The following is a 16264-nucleotide window of genomic DNA, read 5'->3' as shown; positions in this document are numbered from 1 at the left end:
TCCATTTAGATTTGACCTTAGTACAAGGAGATAAGTATGGATCGATTCGCATTCTTCTACATGATAACAACCAGTTGTGCCAGCACCAATTGTTGAAAATGCTGTCTTTCTTCCACTGGATGGTTTTAGCTCCCTTGTCGAAGATCAAGTGACCATAGGTGTGTGGGTTCATTTCTGGGTCTTCAATTCTATTCCATTGGTCTACTTGTCTGTCTCTATACCAGTACCATGCAGTTTTTACCACAATTGCTCTGTAGTAAAGCTTTAGGTCAGGCATGGTGATTCCACCAGAGGTTCTTTTATCCTTGAGAAGAGTTTTTGCTATCCTAGGTTTTTTGTTATTCCAGATGAATTTGCAAATTGCTCCTTCTAATTCATTGAAGAATTGAGTTGGAATTTTGATGGGGATTGCATTGAATCTGTAGATTGCTTTTGGCAAGATAGCCATTTTTACAATGTTGATCCTGCCAATCCATGAGCATGGGAGATCTTTCCATCTTCTGAGATCTTCTTTAATTTCTTTCTTCAGCGACTTGAAGTTTTTATCATACAGATCTTTCACTTCCTTAGTTAGAGTCACGCCGAGATATTTTATATTATTTGTGACTATTGAGAAGGGTGTTGTTTCCCTAATTTCTTTCTCAGCCTGTTTATTCTTTGTGTAGAGAAAGGCCATTGACTTGTTTGAGTTAATTTTATATCCAGCTACTTCACCGAAGCTGTTTATCAGGTTTAGGAGCTCTCTGGTGGAATTTTTAGGGTCACTTATATATACTATCATATCATCTGCAAAAAGTGATATTTTGACTTCCTCCTTTCCAATTTGTATCCCCTTGATCTCCTTTTGTTGTCGAATTGCTCTGGCTAATACTTCAAGTACTATGTTGAAAAGGTAGGGAGAAAGTGGGCAGCCTTGTCTAGTCCCTGATTTTAGTGGGATTGCTTCCAGCTTCTCTCCATTTACTTTGATGTTGGCTACTGGTTTGCTGTAGATTGCTTTTATCATGTTTAGGTATGGGCCTTGAATTCCTGATCTTTCCAGAACTTTTATCATGAATGGGTGTTGGATCTTGTCAAATGCTTTTTCTGCATCTAACGAGATGATCATGTGGTTTTTGTCTTTGAGTTTGTTTATATAGTGGATTACATTGATGGATTTTCGTATATTAAACCATCCCTGCATCCCTGGAATAAAACCTACTTGGTCAGGATGGATGATTGCTTTAATGTGTTCTTGGATTCGGTTAGCGAGAATTTTATTGAGGATTTTTGCATCGATATTCATAAGAGAAATTGGTCTGAAGTTCTCTATCTTTGTTGGGTCTTTCTGTGGTTTTGGTATCAGAGTAATAGTGGCTTCATAAAATGCGTTGGGTAGAGTACTTTCTACTTCTATCTTGTGAAAAAGTTTGTGCAGAACTGGAATTAGATCTTCTTTGAAGGTCTGATAGAACTCTGCACTAAACCCGTCTGGTCCTGGGCTTTTTTTGGCTGGGAGACTATTTATAACTGCTTCTATTTCTTTAGGGGATATGGGACTGTTTAGAAGGTCAACTTGATCCTGATTCAACTTTGGTACCTGGTATCTGTCCAGAAATTTGTCCATTTCGTCCAGGTTTTCCAGTTTTGTTGAGTATAGCCTTTTGTAGAAGGATCTGATGGTGTTTTGGATTTCTTCAGGATCTGTTGTTATGTCTCCCTTTTCAGTTCTGATTTTGTTAATTAGGATTTTGTCTCTGTGCCCTCTAGTGAGTCTAGCTAAGGGTTTATCTATCTTGTTGATTTTCTCAAAGAACCAACTCCTCGTTTGGTTAATTCTTTGAATAGTTCTTCTTGTTTCCACTTGGTTGATTTCACCCCTGAGTTTGATTATTTCCTGCCGTCTACTCCTCTTGGGTGAATTTGCTTTCTTTTTTTCTAGAGCTTTTAGATGTGTTGTCAAGCTGCTAGTATGTGCTCTCTCCCGTTTCTTCATGGAGGCACTCAGAGGTATGAGTTTCCCTCTTAGAAATGCTTTCATTGTGTCCCAAAGGTTTGGGTACGTTGTGGCTTCATTTTCATTAAACTCTAAAAAGTCTTTAATTTCTTTCTTTATTCCTTCCTTGACCAAGGTATCATTGAGAAGAGTGTTGTTCAGTTTCCACGTGAGTGTTGGCTTTCTGTTATTTTTTTTGTTATTGAAGATCAGCCTTAGTGCATGGTGATCTGATAGGATACATGGGACAATTTCAATATTTTTGAATCTGTTGAGGCCTGTTTTGTGACCTATTATGTGGTCAATTTTGGAGAAGGTACCATGAGGTGCTGAGAAGAAGGTATATCCTTTTGTTTTAGGATAAAATGTTCTGTAGATATCTGTCAGATCCATTTGTTTCATCACTTCTGTTAGTTTCAGTGTGTCCCTGTTTAGTTTCTGTTTCCATGATCTGTCCATTGGTGAAAGTGGTGTGTTGAAGTCTCCCACTATTATTGTGTGAGGTGCAATGTGTGCTTTGAGCTTTAATAAAGTTTCTTTAATGAATGTGGCTGCCCTTGTATTTGGAGCATAGATATTCAGAATTGAGAGTTCCTCTTGGAGGATTTTACCTTTGATGAGAATGAAGTGCCCCTCCTTGTCTTTTTTGATGACTTTGGGTTGGAAGTCAATCTTATCAGATATTAGGATGGCTACTCCAGCTTGTTTCTTCATACCATTTGCTTGGAAAATTGTTTTCCAGCCTTTTATTCTGAGGTAGTGTCTATCTTTTTCTCTAAGATGTGTCTCCTGTAAACAGCAAAATGTTGGGTCTTGTTTGTGTAGCCAGTTTGTTAGTCTATGTCTTTTTATTGGGGAGTTGAGACCATTGATGTTAAGAGATATTAAGGAAAAGTAATTGTTGCTTCCTGTTATTTTTGTTGTTAAAGTTGGCATTCTGTTCTTGTGGCTGTCTTCTTTTAGGTTTGTTGAGGGATTACCTTCTTGTTTTTTCTAGGGCATTGTTCCCGTTCTTGTATTGGTTTTTTTCTGTTATTAACCTTTGAAGGGCTGGATTCGTGGAGAGATAATGTGTGAATTTGGTTTTGTCGTGGAATACTTTGGTTTCTCCATCTATGGTAATTGAGAGTTTGGCTGGGTATAGTAGCCTGGGCTGGAATTTGTGTTCTCTTAGTGTCTGTATAACATCTGTCCAGGCTCTTCTGGCTTTCATAGTCTCTGGTGAAAAATCTGGTGTAATTCTGATAGGCTTGCCTTTGTATGTTACTTGACCTTTTTCCCTTACCGCTTTTAGTATTCTATCTTTATTTAGTGCATTTGTTGTTCTGATTATTATGTGTCGGGAGGAATTTCTTTTCTGGTCCAGTCTATTTGGAGTTCTGTATGCTTCTTGTATGTTCACTGGTATCTCTTTCTTTATATTTGGGAAGTTTTCTTCAATAATTTTGTTGAAGATGTTTGCTGGTCCTTTGAGTTGAAAATCTTCATTCTCATCCACTCCTATTATCCGTAGGTTTGGTCTTCTCATTGTGTCCTGGATTTCCTGGATATTTTGAGTTAGGATCTTTTTGCATTTTCCATTTTCTTTGATTGTTGTGCCGATGTTCTCTATGGAATCTTCTGCACCTGAGATTCTCTCTTCCATCTCTTGTATTCTGTTGCTGATGCTCAAATCTATGGTTCCAGATTTCTTTCCTAGGGTTTCTATCTCCAGTGTTGCCTCACTTTGAGTTTTCTTTATTGTTTCTACTTCCCTTTTTAGGTCTAGTATGGTTTTGTTCATTTCCATCACCTGTTTGTATGTTTTTTCCTCTTTTTCTGTAAGGACTTCTACCTGTTTGATTGTGTTTTCCTGTTTTTCTTTAAGGACTTGTAACTCTTTAGCAGTGTTCTCCTGTATTTCTTTAAGTGATTTATTAAAGTCCTTCTTGATGTCCTCTACCATCATCATGAGATATGCTTTTAAATCTAGGTCTAGGTTTTCGGGTGTGTTGGGGTGCCCTGGACTGGGCGAAGTGGGAGTGCTGGGTTCTGATGATGGTGAGTGGTCTTGGTTCCTGTTAGTAGGATTCCTACGTTTACCTTTTGCCATCTGGTAATCTCTGGAGTTAGTAGTTATAGTTGACTCTGTTTAGAGATTGTTCTTCTGGTGATTCTGTTACCGTCTCTCAGCAGACCTGGGAGACAGATTTTCTCCTCTGAGTTTCAGTGCTCAGAGCACTCTCTGCTGGCAAGCTCTCTTACAGGGAAGGAGCGCAGATATCTTGTTTTTGGACCTCCTCCTGGTCGAAGAAGAAGGCCCAAAACAGGGCCTCTCTCAGAAGCTGTGTTGCTTTGGCAGTTCCCAGAAGCTGTCAGCTTCTGTGGTGCAGACTCTCACCTGTGCAGACTAAATTCCTAAGTTCCAGGGAGTCCTGGAACCAAGATGGCGACCGCTGCTCCTGAGGCTGAGGCCGCCTCCCGAGCCAGGCGGACACCTGTCCTCTGGTCCGGACGGTGGCCGGCTGTCTGCAGCCTGCAAAGGGTACTGCCTCAGCGGCTCTGTGCTTCTGCCCGTTCCAGAAGCTGTCCGGTTCTCTGGCGCACCCTCTAACCTGTTCAGACTAATTTCGTAAGTTCTGCTGAGTCCCGGAACCAAGATGGCGACCGCTGCTGCTGAGGCTGAGGCCACCTCCCAAGCCAGGCAGACACCTGTCCTCTGGTCCGGATGGTGGCCGGCTGTCTGCGGCCCGCCAAGGGTGCTGCCTCAGCGGCTCTGTGCTTCCGCCCGTCCCAGAAGCTGTCCGGTTCTCTGGCGCACCCTCTAACCTGTTCAGACTAATTTCCTAAGTTCTGCTGAGTCCCGGAACCAAGATGGCGACTCTTTCTTTCTTTCTTTCTTTCTTTCTTCCTTTCTTTCTTTCTTTCTTTCTTTCTTTCTTTCTTTCTTTCTTTCTTTCTTTCTTTTTTCTCTCTTGAATATAGGAAAGAAACACACAGGTAATGTGGGACATCTTTAATAAAAAAAAAAACTTTTGAGTTATAGGTATAGATGCAGGAGAAGAATCCCAAGTCAATGACATAGGATAAATCTTCAACAAGATCACAGAAGAAAACTGTCCCAAACTAAGGAATGATACCCATACACCAAACACACACAAAACACCAAATAGACAGAATCAGAAAAGAAAATCCTCATGGCATGTCATAGTTAAAACACCAAGCACACACAGAAAAGAAAGTGTATTGACACCTTCAATACACAATCCTGCTCGTATGAGCAGTGACATTATTGGTTATTTTATTAAACGAAATCATAACATCAGAATTAAGAAAGCTCCATCATTACAAAAAGTGATCAATAGTTTCCCTTTCTTCTTCCTACCTCCTGCTGGGTTTATCAACTCCTAACCTCATTTTTACACTACAAAGCATAGTTTTAGCAAGTCAAAAGCTAAATGTCTAGCCAGGCATATCCTGTAGACATGAGCACATACCCAGCTGGTAGCAAATGTGGTTATATAGTTATGCAAGGTGAGAGACGGAATTAAACAATACTTTTCTAATTGGTTCATTGTACCAAGCATGTACCTATTAATTACTGATATCATTTGTCTAAGAACCATTTTCAACTCTCTACTGACTACATATAACTTCCCCATTTTCTGTTTTTGTTGATCAGACATAGCTTCCTCATTTTAGCTCTCTGTGATTCAGACATACCTTTCTCAGAACAGTAAGGCAAGTCAGACCCACCACTCTCCAGAACTGCCACAGGCTTACTCAGTGTGACTGTAGTTGTTTCTTTTGGGACATAATTACATGTCCCTAAATTCCCAGGATTAATGGTCACATCTGGAGAATCTATATGGGCACATTTCTCTTATCAACTCTCAGAAGTTATTGACATATATGTTATCTAGATACAACTAGAAAATTTTTTGTTTTTCATCATATAGACTTTCAAGCTTTGGAGAATGATTAAGGGACCTTAAACCAACAGAGTTACATTGGCATAGAAGAGTGTAGATTGACTATAAATGGGAGGAGTTAACAGCAGTTCAGCACACAAGGTCCAAAAATTAAGAGAATATTATTAAGACTATGATAAACACAGTTCATTTCTACCTTAAAATTTTAAAGTTTCAATTCTAAAGCTCTTTTTCAATGAGATGGAGGGATTTGGCTTTGCCTCAGTCTGACTTTGTAGATCCAAGAAAGCAAATGATAGTGTGTTTTTGTTTTTGTTTTGTTTTTCTATTCAGAATGATTCTCAGTTTCATGAGGTCATATTTATTAATTGTTGATCTTAGTGCCTGTGCTAGCACTATTCTCTTTTGTCAGGTTCAGTGTATGTGACCTGATGCTGAAGTCTTTGATGTCTTTAGAGTTGTGCATGGTCATAACTATGGATATCATCTGCTTGCATTCTTCCACATGCAGCCATCCAGTTGAACTAGCTTCATTTACTGAAGAGGCTATATTTTCCTTTTGAGCATATGTTTTTGACACTTTAAAAATCAGATGTCCATAGATGTGTGGATTTATATCTGGGTCCTCAATTCAGTTCCATTGATCATTGTATTTGTTTTTATGCCAATACCATGTTATTATTACTATAGCTCTGTAATACAATTTTAGGTTAGAGATACCTTCAGTGATTCTTTTGTTATGAGTTTTTTTAATATTTATTTATTTTTTTCTTTTTATTTTTTTTATTTTTTTTCCATTTTTTATTAGGTATTTAGCTCATTTACATTTCCAATGCTATACCAAAAGTCCCCCATACCCACCCACCCCCAATCCCCTACCCACCCACTCCCCCTTTTTGGCCCTGGCGTTCCCCTGTACTGGGGCATGTAAAGTTTGCGTGTCCAATGGGCCTCTCTTTCCAGTGATGTCCGACTAGGCCATCTTTTGATACATATGCAGCTAGAGTCAAGAGCTCCGGGGTACTGGTTAGTTCATAATGTTGTTCCGCCTATAGGGTTGCAGATCCCTTTAGCTCCTTGGGTACTTTCTCTAGCTCCTCCATTGGGAGCCCTGTGATCCATCCATTTAATATTTATTTATTTATTTTATTATATATAGGTATACTGTAGCTGTCTTCAGACACTCCAGAAGAGGGCATCAGATTTCGTTATGGATGGTTGTGAGCCACCATGTGGTTGCTGGGATTTGAACTCAGGACCTTTGGAAGAGCAGTCGGCGCTCTTAACCACTGAGCCATCTCACCAGCCCCAGTTTTTTGTTTTTTTAAACAATTCTTGGTGCTTTGTGTTTCTGTATGAAGAGGAAGTTTATCCTATCAATTTCATGCCATCTTCATAATAGAGATCCTTTGACTTCTTCTCTTACTATTTATATCCACTTGATCGTCAGTTGTCTTATTGCTCTAGCTAAGACTTAGAGTACTTGAAATAGATATGGAAAGAGTGAACAGCCTTGTTCCTGATTTTGCTAGAAATGCTTTAAGTTTCTTTCCATTTAAGTTGATGTTGGATACAGGCTTGTTGTAAATTGTCTTTATTTTGAGGTATGTCCCTTGTGTCTTTAGTCTGTTCAGGACTTTTATCATGAGAGGATGTGTTGGCTTTTGTTAAAGGCTTTTCTTGACTCTAATGAGAATGAGATGATCATGTTTTTGTTTTGCTTTCGGTTTGTTTATGTGGTGGATTACATTTACTGATTCTCATAGTTGAACTGCCATCACTACAGGTCTTGGGAATGAAGCCTACTTGATCGTGGTGGATGGTCCTTTTGATGTGTTCTTGAATTCTGTTTACAAGTATTTTGCTGAGAATTTTGTATCTGCATTCATAAGGTAAATTGGTTTGTAGTTCTTTTTCCTTGTTGGGTCTTTATGTGGTTTAGATATCAGGGTAACTGTGTCTTTGTAAAATGAATTGGGCAATGTTCCTTTTGTTTCTATTTTCTAAAATAATTTGTGAAGTATTAACACCAATTTTTTGAAAGTCCAGTAGAACTCTGTGCTAAGACCATCTTTCCCTGGGCTTTTATTGATTAGTAAACTTTTAATGATTGCTTCATTTCATTAGGGGCTATAGTTCTGTTTAAGTTGCTTACCTGATCTTGCTTTAATAGATGGTATATATCAAGAAGTTCCATTTCTTTTAGATTTCCAAATTTGGTGATGTGTAGGTTATTAAAGTATGTCCTTATGATTCTATTTCCTCAGTGTCTGTTGTTTTGTTACCTCTTCGTTTCTAATATTGTTAATTTGGATCTTCTCCACCCACTTTTCAGTTAATTTGAATAAGAGTTTGTCTTATTGTTTTTCTCAAAGAACCAGCTCTTTCTTGAATTGTTTCTTTGTAAATTTTGGTATGGTTCCTTTCTATTTTATTGTTTTCAGCCCCAAGATTTGTTATTTCTTGCCGTCTACTCCTTTAGGGCATTAATTTTTCTTTTTGTTATAAAGATTTCAGGTATACTGTTGAGTTACTAACATGAGATCTCTCTAATTTTTTAATGTAGGCACTTAATGCTATGAAGTTGCTCCTTGGAACTGCCTTAGTTGTGTCCAAAAGTCTGAGTATGTTCTGATTCCATTTTCATTCAATTCTAAAAGTTCTTAATTTTTTTTCTTGATCCATTTCTTCATGCAGTAGTGAGTTTTTCAGTTTTTATGAGTTTGTAAGCTCTTTGTTGTTTCTATTGTGGTAGATAGTCAGCTTTAATCTATGGATTTCAGATAGAATGCAGGATGTTAGTTTAATTTTCATATATCTGTTGAGACTTTCTTTGTGTCTGAATATATGGTCAATTTTGGAGAAAGCTGCTCAGAAGAAAGTATATTCTTCTGTGTTTTGGCTGAAATATCCTGTAAATATCTCTTAGGCCAATTTGGTTTATGATGTCAGCACCAGTATTTCTCTGTTTTGTCTTGTCTGGATAACCTGTCTATTGGTGGCAGTGAAATCTTGAAGTCATCCACTATCACTGTGTAAGGATCAATATGTGATGTTAGCTGTATTAAAGTTTCTTTTATGATCTTGAGTGTCCTTGTGTTTGGTGCAAAGATGTTAGAATTGGAATATCTTGTTGATAAAATTTTCCTTTGATCAATATATAGTGTCCTTCCCCATCTCTTTGTATTTGTTCTGCTTGAAGTCTAGTTTGATGACTACAAAAATGACTATGCCAGTTTTCTCTTGGAACAATTTACTTAAGAGTATCTTTTTACATACTTTTACCCTGAGGTGACATTTGTCCTTGATGATAAGCCATATTTCCTGGATACAGCAGACTGCACCTGTTTTCATATCCACTTTGCTAGTATGTGTCTCTTTATTGGTGTCTTGAGACTATTGATGTTGTGAATTATCAATGAGCAGTGTTTACTGATTGTTTTGCTGTTGAGATGTAGGGCTTTTTCCTGCCTCTTTTGACTTTCTGGTCTGAGATTATTATTATTCTTCCTTGTGTTTTCTTGGGTGTAATCAACAATTTCTGATTGAAATTTTTCTTCTTGTGCCTTCTGTAGAACTGGATTTGTAAACAGACATTACTTAAAGTTGGGTTTATCATGGAATGTCTTTTGCTTTCCATTTACTGTGATTGAAAGTTTTGATGGGTATAGCACTATGGACTGCCATCCGTAGTCTTTTAGAGTTTGTGGAACATCTGCCCAGGCTCTTCTGGCTTTTAGGGTCCCCACTGAAAAAAACACGTGTTATTCTAATATGGTCTGCCTGTATAGGTTAATTGGTCTTTTTCTTTTTCAGCTTTTTTCTTTGGTCTGTAAAGTTAGTGTTTCAATCCTTATGTTTCATAGAGATTTTTCTCCTGACTTAGTCTATTTGGTGTTCTTATTCTTCTTGTACGTTAATAAGCACCTTCTTTAGGTTAGGAAACTTTTCTTCTATGATATTGCTGAAAATATTTTTCTGGGCCTTTGATCTGAGCTGCTGCTGCTTCTCTTCCTCCACCGCCTCCTTCTCCCCTCCTCTTCCTCCTCCTCCTCCTCCTCTTCCTCCTCCTCCCCTCCTCCTCTTTTTGCTATTATTTGTAGATTCTGTATCTTCCCATTGTGCAGATTTCCTGGCTGTTTTGTGCCTGTGTGTTAAAACCATATATAACTTATTATATATAATTAAAATTGCCTACCTTTTTCCATGGGTAGTGGGTATCCATGGAGAGAGTGCCCAGGTTGTTGGTGACTAAAATGGAGGGATGCAGTGAGGAAGTAAGGTTGTGGGAGAAGTTTTGTTTAGTTCCCTGAGAATGGGAGCAGGGAGGAAGGAGAGGCCACAAAGCTGGAGATAAAACTGGGGAATTAGAATTGGAGGATGAACAGGAGTAAAGATTACTTACTTGTCAGTGTGCAAAAAAGGGATTAAGTGAGGAAAAAAGGCCGTGGGAGATTTGTTTAACCCATTTCCTCTTTTCTCCATTGTTTTTGTTAGATATTTTCTTCATTTACATTTCAAATGCTATCCCCAAAGTCCCCTATACAACCCCCCACCCTGCTCCCCAACCCACCCACTCCCACTTCCTGGCCCTAGCATTCCCCTGTACTGGGGCATATGATCTTTCCAATGGCCTCTCCTCCCAATTAGGCCATCCTCTGCTACATATGCAACTAGAGACACAGCTCTGGGGGGTACTGGTTAGTTCATATTGTTGATCCTCCTATAGGGTTGCTGTCCCCTTTACTTCCGTGGGTACTTTCTCTAGCTCCTTCTTTAGGGGCCTTGTGTTCCATCCAATAGATGACTGTGAGCATCCACTTCTGTATTTGCCAGGCACTGGCATAGCCTCACAAGAGACAGCTATATCAGGGTCCTGTCAGCAAAATCTTTCTGGCATATGCAATAGTTTCTGGGTTTGGAGGTTGTATATGGGATGGATCCCAGCATGGGGCAGTCTCTGGATGGTCCTTTCTTTCGACTCAGCTCTGAACTTTGTCTCTGTAACTCCTTCCATGGGTATTTTGTTCTCCATTCTAAGAAGGAACTAAGCCCACTCACAAAAGAATACACATGATATGCACTCACTGATAAGTGGATATTAACTCAGAAACTTAGACTACCCAAGATACAATTTGCAAAACACATGAAACTCAAGAAGAAGGAAGACCAAAATGTGGATACTTAACCTATTTCCTAATGTCAAAGCTAGTTGAGAGATTAATCCTCAGGGATTACTTGAGACTTGTGAAGAAACTTTGGTTCCTTAAGCCTTTTACCAACTGTGCCATCAGCTAGGCATGAGTCAAATACTTTTTGAGCATTTCATTTCCTTAAGAGGCATAGGGAGCATGTCTGTATTGACTCTCCTTTTATACTGGTTACAATCTGTCCTCTGAAATATTCATGGCCTCTCTAATCAAGGGTCCAGATGACTCATCAGAGCTGTAGGATCCTTTGAGAGATATCTTATAGCTCTCTGGAACCTAGTTGACTTATACATATGGGCCAACTCTTGACATCTATGCATGTGTTAGTATAGGTCTCTCTGTATGGTTATTGAGCACCCAGATGTCAATTATATTACCATTAAGGAACAACTCTTGCTTTTAAAATGTAGCTGTTGAATGCCACTGAGATAAAGCTTGACAGAGATCCTTTTTTTAAAAATAAAGCCTAATGTAAGACGTTGTTTCTTAATTAGTACCTGACACATTTAGTACAGAATAAAAACAATTATTTTGATAAAACATAAAACCTTTGTTCTGTAAGCAAATTAATTACATAGGGAAAGCTGGAAGTACAGGGCTAGGTTGCACTCTCAATCTGCAGACTTGGAATAGCAGAGCCTAGACGATCACCTTCAGATGAGAACAGCAATCTATGAAGATATGACTGTAACCTGGACCAGGGCTTTGCATGGCCTGAAAGCCTGTTTCTTTTCCAAGCAATAGGGATTTTCTTTTCCCTTAAGACCATATATAGAATCAGAGTGGAAACAATGATTTATCAAGTAACAGCTTGACTAAACCTTTTAAACTATTTATCCCTAAATTTTAGCCCTAGAATTTACCCCTAAAATTTTAGTTATATTATAAACTAGAAATAATTTGGAGTAGCTTAGAAGTCTCAATTAACATGTCCACTTATTCATAAGCCAATCACTGCCATATATATAGAAAGATAAGCACGTGTAAACATACTACCATGCATGTTGTGGTTTGGTTCTTTGTTACTGTGATAAGACACTGACCAAGAGCAACTCAAGAAGGAAAGAATTTATTTGGTCTTACAGGTTATAGTATATCATCATGGGAAGCCAAGTCAGGAATTCAGAGCAGAACAGAAATTGAGTCAGAGACCATGGGGACCACTGCTCACTAGAGAAAGCTCACTTTCTCTGGATGTTCATCTAGCATTTTTACACAGTCCAAGCCCATCTACAGAGGGATGCTACCGCTCACTATGGGATGGGCCCTGGGCCCTCCCTCATCATTTGAATCATGAAAATACCACACAGACATTCCCATAGGCCATGAAGACAGTCTCTCAATTGAAGGTCCCTCTTCCCAGGTGTGTTAGCCATGGAGATTAACCAGCATAATACACAACAAATAGATGTTTTAAAAAATACCAAAGAATTTGTATCATTTGCCAATTTATGCATGCAGAGAAGGAACCAAAAGCTTCCTTTTAAAATTAATACTTTCTTTCTCTTTAGCTTAGATTAGACAAGATAAGAATCCTGAGAAACTGGTTTTTGAAATACAACAGAACAAGTAGTTAGAAAATAGCTTTTGCCTTTTAATGATAAAAGCTAAAATTTATATCAAAATGTAATGCTCTAGTTATTATTATCTTAGGATTTAATAATAGCAGCCTCTGTCATATAAGGGTAATCCAAACTGCTTATAGGTGCTAATTTTTATTGTTGGTATGGTAGCTCCTAAATATCCACCATGAAAAGGAAATTAACAGAGGTAGTCAACAGACATATATGTCTATGATTTTGCATATATTATTGCCTTAATAAAAGGCTCATATTTAACATTTTATGTTAGGAGTATTTTTGAAGTCTTAAGCATTCAGGTGAGTAGTAGACATTGTTGGGAATTCATTGAAGATTCTAGTCCTCATGGCCCTGCATTACTGCCTGCGTCTGTCCCTTCTACAAATCTTTGGGTGATACCCAAAGTCACCCAGCCAGTGACACTTGCCATGTTCTCTACCAGGGATCACATAGCCATACTTTTTGAGTATGGATCTCCCCTAATTCTGCAGCTTCCACCTGCTCAGCTCGACCTCCCATCCTGTCTCCATTCCTATGGAACTTCATAGTGACATTAGCCCTGTTTCTCACCAGTGACCCTGTAGTCACTGGTAGAGAGAGGCATAGCAGCGTAGGCCCAGATGGGCTACCTGTGCTCCCTCCAGCTGCCCATGTCACATTCAACATTCAGGGTTTCCCTGGAACCCACATCCTGTGCCCACATCCAGTCTAGTGAATTTCTTGAATCCTATTATACTTGTGCCCCATTAGATTCAGCAGACATAGCCCAAGCTGCACCAAATAAAATATCCTATTTCCGTCTTGTCCCCCTGGGAGCATTTTAGTGCTCCATCCTGTGAGAGTTCGAGAGAGCAAATGAGAAGCAGAGCCTTGTTTTTTGTTTTTAGATTTTTTTATTTTTATTTCATGTGTATGTGTGAATGCCTGCAGGTATGTTTGTACACCACATACATGCAGTGCTTGAGAAGGCTGGAACAAGGCATTGAACCCTAGAACCAGAGCCACAGGCAGTTGTGAGCCACCATGTTAATTTTGGAGACTAGATGGGTCCTCTGAAAGATCAGCCAGTGCTCTTAACCCCTGAGTCATCTCTCCAGTCTCGCTTGAAAAGCAGGTTTGTCTCTTTATGCTTAAATTCCTTTATCATTTATTTTACATGATGGGATTAAACACAGCCTTGTAAGGATAAACATGCAGACGCTCTTAGCCTTTGTACCAAGTTCTCTGTTAGCATCTGACCCTCAGCCATAGTTATCCATCATCCTCTGGAAGACAAGAAGAGGAGCCCAGGCCTTAAGCGTGGCTTTAGAGAAGATCCTCTGCTACCAATGGAAATCGTGAACTTTGGTTGACATTCTGGGGTTGAACGTTAGGAATGTGCTTAGTTTAAAGGAATAGAAAAATATTGCTGGTTTTAAAAAGAAATGAACTAACCGGAGCTCTTGACTCTAGCTGCATATGTATCAAAAGATGGCCTAGTTGGCCATCACTGGAAAGAGAGGCCCATTGGACACGCAAACTTTATATGCCCCAGTACAGGGGAATGCCAGGGCCAAAAAGTGGGAATGGGTGGGTAGGGGAGTGCGGGGGAGGGCATGGGGGACTTTTGGGCTAGCATTGGAAATGTAATTGAGGAAAATACGTAATAATAATAATAATAATAATAATAAAAGAAATTAGTTCACTCATTTAACATCTTTGCCAATAAGAACTGTCAGCAGGATATACCATGGTTACATTCTGCCACCTAGTGGGTAATAAGAGAAAAGGCACAATTTTGTCTTCAAATTCTAATTTATCAAAAACATTTATTTTGTTAAGGCTACTTTATCTATCTATCTATCTATCTATCTATCTATCTATCTATCTATCTATCTATCTATCTATCTATCTATCTATCTATCTGGGGTGCAGCTAACTTTATTGATGGTATTCAAGAGAGTAGGGAGGGCTCCCTAGGCCCCTCCTGTTATTATGCGGGTCTGGGATGGAAACTGTGAGGGAGATGCTCAGTGTTGGGGGCAGAGTTGGGATAGGGACTCCTCAGCAACCGAGGGCCTCTCTTTTGCTCTCAGTGTCCTTGCTCGGGTGGGTGGTCCAGGGTTTCTTACTTCTTGGAGGCCATGTAGGCCATGAGATCTACCACCCTGTTGCTGTAGCCGTATTCATTGTCATGCCAGGAAATGAACTTTAAAAAGTTGTCATTGAGAGCAATGCCAGCCCCAGCATCAAAGGTGGAGGAGTGGGAGTTGCTGTTGAAGTCGCAGGAGACAACCTGGTCCTCAGTGTAGCCCAGGATGCCCTTCAGTGGGCCTTCAGATGCCTGCTTCACCACCTTCTTGATGTCATCATACTTGGTAGGTTTCTTCAGGCGGCTTGTCAGATCTACAACGGATACATTGCGGGTAGGAACACGGAAGGCCATGCCAGTGAGCTTCCCGTTCAGCTCTGGGATTACATTGCCCACTGCCTTGGCAGCACCAGTGGATGCAGGGATGATGTTCTGGGCAGCCCTTCGGCCATCACGGCCCATTAGCGGGATCTTGCTTCTAGAAGATGGTGATGGGCTTCCTGTTGATGACAAGCTTCCCATTCTCGGCCTTGACTGTGCCATCGTGGGTGGAGTCATATTGGAACATGTGGACCATGTAGTTGAGGTCAATGAAGGGGTCACTGGTGGCAACAATCTTCACTTTGCCAAGTGGAGAGCAGACAGCAGCCCTGGTAACCAGGCGTCCAATACAGCCAAATTCGTTCACACCGACCTCCACCATTTTGTTTACGGGAGGAGGCTGGCACTGCACAAGAAGATGCGGCATTAAGGCTACTTTAAATTTACTGACAGCTTTATTTGGTAAATTCTACTCAATATGTTTAATCAGAATTACACATTAGAACTATAAAATTATTAAAACTATATTCCCTAATCCATGCAGGGAACCATGTGGTGTGAACTACAGCATTTGTCTACGAAGGTCTGTGGTTCGCTTTTCCTCTTACCCAACCTCAATTAACAGTCTACTTATTTTGCCACACAGCCTGAAAGTGACTTCAAAACTCAGAGAACAACTCCTTTGCCAGCTGCTGGCTTTGAGGACAGTCATTCTCCACATATTGCAAGAATGTATCTGTCCTTTAAAAGTTTGCTGTTATCAATCAATCAATCAATCAATCAATCAAACAAAAACAAAACAAAAAACCCATAAACCACCAACCACCACCAACAACCTGTCAAACCTTTCCCCCACCACATATGGTGTGTGTGTGTGTGTGTGTGTGTGTGTGTGTTTGTGCGTGTGCATGTGTGCTCTAGTTTAAAACCATTTGATACTTTTATAACTGGTTTCATATATCCTGAGAGTATATGATGATGAGGCATGGCAAGTGAATTCTACCCCAAAATAAGTATGCTAACATACTGGAAAGACCAGAGTTGCCCAGAGCCTTGCTTCAGTTTTACTGTGGTGATTACTAGCCATGACCATCACAAGTACTATTTATTGAATTTCTATGATGAACAGGGATCTCATTTTTCTGAATTATAGCTAATCTTCTTACCAGCATTGTAAACTAGGAATTATTCTGATT

At 39.6% G+C, this 16264-nt stretch overlaps 1 pseudogene; it reads right to left on the bottom strand.

Moving 5' to 3' along the window:
- Gm17799 (predicted gene, 17799) lies at positions 14583-15468 on the bottom strand (annotated as a pseudogene).

The sequence above is a fragment of the Mus musculus genome, chromosome 16 (assembly GCF_000001635.26).
Source record: "Mus musculus strain C57BL/6J chromosome 16, GRCm38.p6 C57BL/6J".
NCBI classification, from domain to species: domain Eukaryota; kingdom Metazoa; phylum Chordata; class Mammalia; order Rodentia; family Muridae; genus Mus; species Mus musculus.
Note: the sequence above shows the minus strand (reverse complement) of the source record. Positions and strands in the feature narration are given on the sequence as shown.